The 8,341-nt window shown below is 45.5% G+C and overlaps 1 long non-coding RNA gene across 1 annotated transcript; it reads left to right on the top strand.

The window, feature by feature from the left end:
• Positions 1-4,173: 4,173 nt before the first annotated feature.
• On the top strand, positions 4,174-8,341 carry LOC142002127 (uncharacterized). Its single transcript, XR_012642617.1, has 3 exons — positions 4,174-4,274; positions 7,830-7,926; positions 8,295-8,341. It is a non-coding gene; the product is annotated as an uncharacterized LOC142002127 (long non-coding RNA).

The raw sequence follows: 8,341 nt of genomic DNA, 5'->3' as shown, positions 1-8,341 counted from the left end.
CTGGGCTGGGGCCAACAGCCATGTGGCTGTTCTGCCTCCAGCCACGGCAAGGCGAGCGTCCCAAGGTGCGGGATGCACTGGTTACTTACCAGGTGGGGGGCCCTCAAACAGGTCCAGAGGTTCCCTGTTTGATGCAGCCTGGGAAAAGGGAAGAAGAGCTTTTTTTGAAGATGAGTTTACTTTCGAAAGAGCCGCGGCTACACTGCTTTTCTTCTTTTGAAGTAAGCTCTTTCGAAAGAAAAATATGCAAATGACATGCCAGATGTGTAAATCTGCACCTCATTTGCATTTTCAATTTTCCTCATTTGCATGCCTCTTTTAAAAAAGGCATGCAAATATAGACGCACCCTGTAAGAATACCGTACCTGGGAATAGCACTGTGTACATTGCAGACTTTGTGGTTCACTGGCAGTTCCAAAACCAGAATCTGCACTTTTTTGGGGGCAAAAAGTTTTAGATGAAGAATTTTGCCCCGTTCTAGTTTGGAATCAGAGTAATGCCTGGGTCTGAGTGCTTTCACTGCCATGTGTGTGGAGGTGGGAGTAAAGGCAAGTAAGTCCTGTGCTGGAGCATTAAAGGGGAAGAGAAGAAATAGTCCTTGCAGGTATGCTTGGCATGATCCGGTTGGAGGAGGCATTAAAAGAGAGACTGTAGGGCAGCATGGTGAAGAGAGGCAGAGAGCTGTTCTTGCTGCTCCAGTGGGCTGATACCCATTGGGCATTGCCTGCTGCACCATACCAAGACTCCCTACCTTGCTGAGAGCTGGGGATCAGCTGCCGGATGTTAGAGTGTTGAGGCCAGGCCCAGCATCCCATCTGCACTCAGATGTGACTCTCATTCAGCAGGTAGAATAGAAAGTTTATTAGGAAGCGAGGATACAGCATCGAACACACTTGTCAAAGAAGAAACCAGAAGCAGTCACTACAATGAATCTTGGGCAGAGGGGGGTTCCTGAGATGGGGCCCTGGCCCCTCTTTCTTCCTCCCTCTCAAGTCAGCAGAGACTCCTCCCTCCAAGTTCAAATTCAAACCAGCCAGGCCACTCCTGCCACCTTTGTCCTGTTTTCTCTGGGAAAATGTGTCATCTGATTGCCCTGGTTATAAAGGGCACAGAGAGTCATTGTGTATGTGTCAGAAGTCATCACACTGAAATTCCCATCACCAATTATGCATTGATGTTGTGCCTAGGGAAACTGAGGCACACATAAGGAGTTGCTACAGGAAAGTAGGAAACACGTGCACCATAACAAGGGGAATAAAATCCCCACAAACACCATTTCATCACACCATGTATGGTGCACCCCAAACAGAGTAAGAGTGGTAGGAAGAGGCCTGGGGAAAGCATTAACAGATTCCTTCATGGGGGTGCTTGAAAGGGACTTGAATCAAACTTCAATGCCAGGGTTCTTCTATCACCTAAACTGCCATAAGCTATAACCACTAGGCAGGGCTCCCACCATGACCTGTTGCTTCTAGGTGGGAAGCCCGGCCCTGCTCACAAGAGAAAAGACACAGTCTGGACTCTCACTCTTACATAGTGCCATGTGACAGAGCGAGCGAGATTAGATGTGATTTTCCTTTAAAGGGTAAAAGATCTTTCTGGAGAGTACTATAGATCTATTAATTAATCTGCTAAGGGGTAAGGAATGGGAACTACTCACTTATCAGGTCCCATTGTGCTGTGGCAGACTCAATAGGATGATTGTCTGCCCAGAACAGCAACTTCATTTCAGCCAGATGTACAGAAAGGCCCTTTGAGGAGTTTCCAATTGCAGAGCCCTGGGATTTCTGCAGGGAGGTGCCCACCACCACTTTACTGACGCCATCCCCAAACCTTCCCATTTAATAACCAGGGCCTTCAGCTGAATGGGGTCCTGGCTGCTCCCAACCCATCAGAAGGAGAAGGGTCACTCTGTGCAAAGACACACAGCTGTTTTCAGCTTTGTCTGAAACGTCAAAGGAAAGTGGAAAAGATGGTGATCAAAGCCTCTTCTCAGCTGCCATATGTGGGTGAGTCAGGGAGGACTAGCAGTGAAATCACAGCTGAGATGAGGTGGCTGGAAATAATATTCTGGTTCTACCAGTGACCCAGTCACTACTGGTGTTGTCTACTGCACAAGGGCTGTATGGCCTGAGGTCTGTGCTGTAAGGACAACCAGCCAGAAGGACACCCTGGTTTCATCATGATCACAGGGCCACATTTTTTTTCTGGTACCAAAAAGGAATGAGCCTTAGAAATAAAAAGTGTTTCTGAGCAATCATTTCTTCCCACACTCATCTCCAGCTCCAGAAGAGCACCCACAGCACAGCTCCTCTCAGGCCAGTGGGGCAGGAGTAAGCCCTATGACCAGAAGTGAGAGAGGCAGTGAAATGCGGGTGAGCTCCTCGTCCAGTGTTTCCTGTGAGCTGAGCACTTGGGCAGCTATTCAGGAGAGAGTCAGATGCCGCCCAGCTTGACGAGCAGAGCGCCCACTGCTGGCAGCAAGTTTCTCCTGGTGGTGCACATATACATGTGCCTCAGTGCACATAACAACATTTATTCTGCGCATGGATGGAAAAAATTAGAGGGACCCTGCCCCCGACCACACAGCCAAGGAGGTAGTGAGTGTGTAGCACTGGAGGAGGGGAAAGTGCAAGCTAAGCCCATGCACCTGAGTCTGAGACTGGCAGCCCCTGAGGCAGGTGGGAAATGGAGCCTGCAGGGCTGGCAGGCAGCTCCAGGGTACTGCCTCCAGGGTCAATCGCTACTGTCTTTTGACTGCTGGCTCCACTTCTGGGCAATTGGGAGTGCCTGCGGGGGAGAGGGGGGCAGTACCAAAGCAATATGGTGAGAAGTTTGCACAAAATTTGCACATGCTCCAGCCTGCTCCAGGCAGAACGATTGCTTTTGTCTCCCTCCCATATAAGAAGCAATTTCCGCACATTAGGAAAAACAAAACATCCCACTCTGGATATCAGTACTTTACTTTTACAGCACCTGCCACTGAGGGGCTTCCAATTTAAGAGGCTCTGTGTTTGTTCTGTACTGAACTGTACTAAACAACAGCCACGCAATCCTGTTTTTTCCTTTGATGTACTTTTCTGTACTGGGATGAAATCAAGTTCTTTTCCAATGGGCAGCCTAGTTCCGCAGGCTAACACGTTTTTGTACACTGGAGCAAGCTTGACAAATTATGTTGTAGGTTTCTCCCTACCCAGGCTCACCCTCATTCACAGAGAACATAACAGAGAATAGCTGTTTTGTGCTACCAATTCAAAAGTTGAAAGGCTGCAGATTGTTTACTGTTTGTACACTGATTTTGAAGTGCTAACATAGTACAAAAATGCTGGACAACCATTGAAAGATCTGTGTCACTTCTAGCTGTTACCTTTTTCTTACAAAAAATTTAAAAAAACTAGCTGGTGCACTGCTTACAGTACTCATGCTGAAACCTCTTGCTGTTGATCTAAGAGTACAGGATAGATTGTCCTACCACGAGTGCAAGGGATTACACTAGGCAACCTCTAGTTGTCCCTTGGCTACAGATAGGACAGTGCAGTAGATCGAGGTGAGCAAAATGGGGACGGAGTTGGCCTCCTCAGGGGGGCATGAAATTTCATAAGGGGAAGTGCAGCGTGATCAGCTGCTGGGTCTCAAGCTCATCCATCTTATTAAAAATGTTGAAATATCTAACTGCTTTTATTTATGTGTGACGGGCCACGATCCTAATACTATGCCAGATTCTGACTGCAGTCTTTGTTCAGACTCTTTAACAGATGCCTAGATGAAGCAGGCCTGAAGATTCTGAGGTTTGGCTGGACAATAGACAAGGCATGGCACGGATAGCAAAACCAACCGTTGTTTGTGTAACTAGGCATAAAACAAGAGCTGAGACAGTATAAACTGGGGTGCGAAAGCAGTAATTGGGACTTAATTTGAATTATAGCCGCTTACCACACTGAAGAGGGACCTCTGAGTCTGCTCCCCAGTTGAGGGAGAGACAACAGTGTGGCCTCCTCGAATACCAACCTAAGTGCAGGAAAAGGTTTAACATGTCAGCCTGAGTTATTGTGCCTACTCCTCACAGACGCTAATCTGAGCCCAGCAGTAATTGTGTACTATTGCCAATGTATGCAGTGCTTATTTCTCCTTTTGTCTCAAGACAATACAGAAATGTACCTGTGGAAAAAGCTATTGGGAGTGCCACCCGTCGTTCTTAAAGACCTGGAAGTGGAATTTAACTTTGCTTCTATAAAAGAGAAAACGTGCAAGGGAAAACACGTTTATATTCACAGGTAAACATGCAAACCTGAGCCAAAGGCAGAGCACTTGTGTAATCTTTTAGACCATTGGCTTAGCGTGCTCATTATGTCTTGCTGCTAGCACCTATCTAGGGGCTCGGGATTTCCCACCCCGTTGCTTCTCTCTGCCCATCAGCACCCAGTATAATTCATTATAATCAGCTGTTTGTCAGCAGCCATTCAGCAGGTGTAATCTAAGCTTGCAAAGTGCTCAGATTGACTTTTCCACTGCTGTAAACCTGATGAGTCATCTTGTCACTGTTCTTCAACAAAGGTGGGCTACTTTTGTTGGGAATGAAATTCAGTGGGGCTGCAAGGAATTCTAACCCTGAGCAAAAGGTCAGGCAAATGCTGCAAAAGACAGAAGCTCTGTGATTATGCAAATACACACTCATTCAGTGACAAGGAGGCCTTTGGCATTAATATCTTTATCACAATAATAGACAATATGAAAAGTTCATTAGAATATCAAATTGAGGCTTATGAAAATTAGGGTTGCCATATTTGACCTTTCAAAAAGAGGATACCCCTGATAGGGAGTGTATCTGTATCAATATCTACCAACTCATGTTGTATTCATGTAGTAGTAGGCATCCTTCAGTCTGCATAGACTATGGATCGCGCCCTTTAAAGTTTCAATTGAGGACTTCATTTACAGCGTCTATTGTGACTATGAAGACCCACATGAGAGTGACAGTCCTTGCTGCATCTCTTGCAGATGTAGTGGGTGTCTGGCAAGTCCTTATCGTGCTCTCTGTGCGCTCGCTTCTCCTCTGCTAGCTGTCTGATCTTCAACTCGCCCTTCTGAAGGCCCTTGTGTAACCCCTGCCTCCATCTGCTGCGGTCGTCTACTAGTTCTTCCCAGTTGTCCAGCTCGATGTCTACCTCTCTAAGGTCTCTCTTGAAGACATCTTTGTAACGCAACTGGGGGCGTCCGGCAGGTCTTTTGCCGGAGGCTAGCTCACCATACAGGATGTCTTTTGGAATCCTTCCATCGTTCATCCTGTGGACATGGCCAAGCCAGCGGAGTCGACGCTGCCTGAGGAGGGTGTGCATGGTTGGGATTCCAGCTTGCTTGAGGACGGCAGTGTTGGTAACTCTGTCCTTCCATGATATTCCAAGGATGCACCTGAGGCATCGCAAGTGGAAGACATTCAGCCTCTTTTCCTGGCGGGCATACAGGGTCCAAGTCTCACTGCCATAAAGGAGGGTGCTGAGGATGCAGGCTCTGTAGACTTGCATTTTGGTGTGAGTGTACAGCTTGTTGTTATTCCACACTCTCTTGCTGAGTCTGGACAGAGTTCTGGCCGCTTTTCCGATCCTCCTATTTAGCTCAGTGTCCAACGACAGGGTGTCAGTGATGGTGGACCCAAGGTACACGAACTCGTGGACAACCTCTAACGTATAGTTGTCAATGCTGATTGATGGGGATTCAGCAACATCCTGACTGAGTACATTCGTCTTCTTTAGGCTGATGGTAAGCCCAAAGTCTGTGCATGCTTTGGAGAACTGATCCAGCGGTTTTTGAAGCTGGTCTTCTGTGTGAGACACTACAGCAGCATTGTCTGTGAACAGCATGTCTCTGATGAGGACTTTTCGCACCTTAGTCTTAGCTTTCAGCCTTGAAAGGTTAAACAGTTTCCCATCAGATCTTGTGTGCAGCATGATGCCCTCTGTTGAAGATCCAAAGGCATGCTTCAGGAGGAGTGCGAAGAAGATCCCGAACAATGTCGGAGCAAGCACGCATCCTTGTTTGACGCCGCTCCTGATTCTGAAAGCATCTGATAATGTGCCGTCATATTGGATGGTTCCTCTCATGTTTTCGTGGAATGACTGGGTCATCTTGAGTAACCGTGGAGGACAGCCTATCTTGTGGAGCAGTTTGAACAGACCATCCCTGCTGACCAAGTCAAAAGAAAAAAAGAATTCATGTACTAGGTATACTATAACACATTAACTTAAGGTTAGTTGGTAGATGCTGATACAGATACATTCACTCACAGGGGTACTGACAAAACCTTTTGTCTCACATTTCAAGTTCCAAAATCAGTGCTGGTACCAAACCTTTGTGTCAGAGGGACTCAGATAATCTTCCAGAAGATTTTATCAAGGAATTTCTTCCATTTGTTGAATTCATGTCACTCTCAGATATAGAGAGAAAAGATGACAAAAGCAAATATATTTGGCTGCACTGAGTTATCACTGAATCTAAAGGATGACACTGCATTATGAGTGTATTTGTCACTAATGATCACTAACTGTAGCGGAGAATATTCCTTCTCTCTTCTAACAAGAGCCAAAAATGCTCTTCAACTGTCCAGGACTCAAAAGCATCTTCATGCTCCGTCCCTCTTGAGCACTGAGTATAAAACTGACAGGTCTTTCAATTACAATTACATCAGTTGTTACTCTGCCACCGCTAAAGCTAGGGAAAAATGTATCTGTCTGAAGAACTGAGTATAGTGAGAGCAGAATAAATGTGTTACTCTTACAGAATATGTATATAGATAAATGTTTGATTTCATTATGTTTTTGAAACATGTAATTCATTCTTAGGCCCTTTCCTATTATTAACTTTAGAACCCTCATAGTCTTAATCTGGCCCTACCTCATCAGCAGAACCACAGGTGTCAGCATTTTGGGTGCAGTACGAGACTGGAACAGTGAAAACTGAGAGCAGCAGGAAAAAAGTAGCAGAGACATTGTCCCTACCCCAAGTCGAACCTCCGATACCCACTGCTGTAGCCTACCACAGCGCTGGAGGTCCAGGCCGGGTTTCTGTCTGTGCACACAACTCTGGTACTACAGTCACAGAGAGGTAGCTGTTTTAGTCTGTATCTCCACAAAACAAAAAAGCAGTCATGTAACACTTTAAAGACTAACAAAATACTTTATTAGGCGATGAGCTTTTGTGGAATCTGAAGAAGTGGGTCTGTCCCACGAAAGCTCATCACCTAATAAATTACTTTGTTAGTCTTCAGAGTGCTACATGACTGCTTTTCTGGAACTATAGTTGATGAGCAAGTCGTACTAATCATTTCAGTCTAAGCCCAGCTATCAACCACAGAGGAGTTTTGAAGATACCAAACAGGTGACACATCAGTCAAAGCCATTGCAAGTTAAGGAGATTTTCTGGGTCTGAATGAGGGTTAAAATCGCTGTTCTTGTGATGTCCCATAACCTGTGCTTCTTACATAGGTAATTGGACCATACTGAAGGGCTCACGTTTGATGTCTTTCTAGCAGCCTGGCAGGGATAAAGGGAAGTCTTGCTTAACCTCTCACCTGAGTGCCCACTAAGTTTTGTGGCTTGAAGGAGCATGAATCAGTTGGGATGAGTGATGTAGATAGAAGCAGGACTACATAAGCCCCCTCCCCTCAAGCCCTTTTGTTCAAACACCTTTTCACTTTGATTTGGGTTCCTTTTGCCTCCCTGTGTACTAGAATGAGCTCTTCACAGCTCAGCTGGAGCCAAAAGCTCAACTGCCAAGGGGGATGGAAAGCAAAAGCAGAGCTTTTCATAAGCATGGCTTTTTGGCCTCTTCTGCAGGCAAACTTCTGGGGCAAGTGCGTCAAGGTGGCATTCCCTTGGAAAGGAGCAAGACCCTGCTTGAATTTGCCACAGCTGGGAATCAGCCTTGTTCCAGGTGAAAGGAGTTTTCAGATGCTTTACATTTTCAAGCACACTGTGAAGCATTTATGCAACAAGGCAAGGTGAAACTTAACTTGTTTGGTGGAAAACGTAGATCTGGGGACACTAAAATATGTTGTGAATTCTTATGGGTTTCACCCAATGCTTCATTTTTAAAAGTTGTGACATTTCATTGGAATACTTGTGTTTTCTCCTTCAAAACTACTTTTCATTTAAAAATATCTCCCAATTTAAAATTTACTTTTTTTCTAAATGCTGTTTGAAAATGCTTGGAATCAAGAGAACATTTTTCCATTCTTTCTGAAAGGATTTCTTTGTTTCAACTTTTCGATTTATGAAAAATTTCAAAACATTTTTTTCCAGAATTGCTAGAAAACTGAAAAATCCATGAGTCATCAAGCCCCTCTTCA

This window comes from Carettochelys insculpta, chromosome 27, assembly GCF_033958435.1.
Source record: "Carettochelys insculpta isolate YL-2023 chromosome 27, ASM3395843v1, whole genome shotgun sequence".
In the NCBI taxonomy this organism is placed as follows: Eukaryota; Metazoa; Chordata; order Testudines; family Carettochelyidae; genus Carettochelys; species Carettochelys insculpta.
The sequence above is the reverse complement of the archived record's forward strand: the minus strand, read 5'-3'. Positions and strand labels throughout refer to the sequence as shown.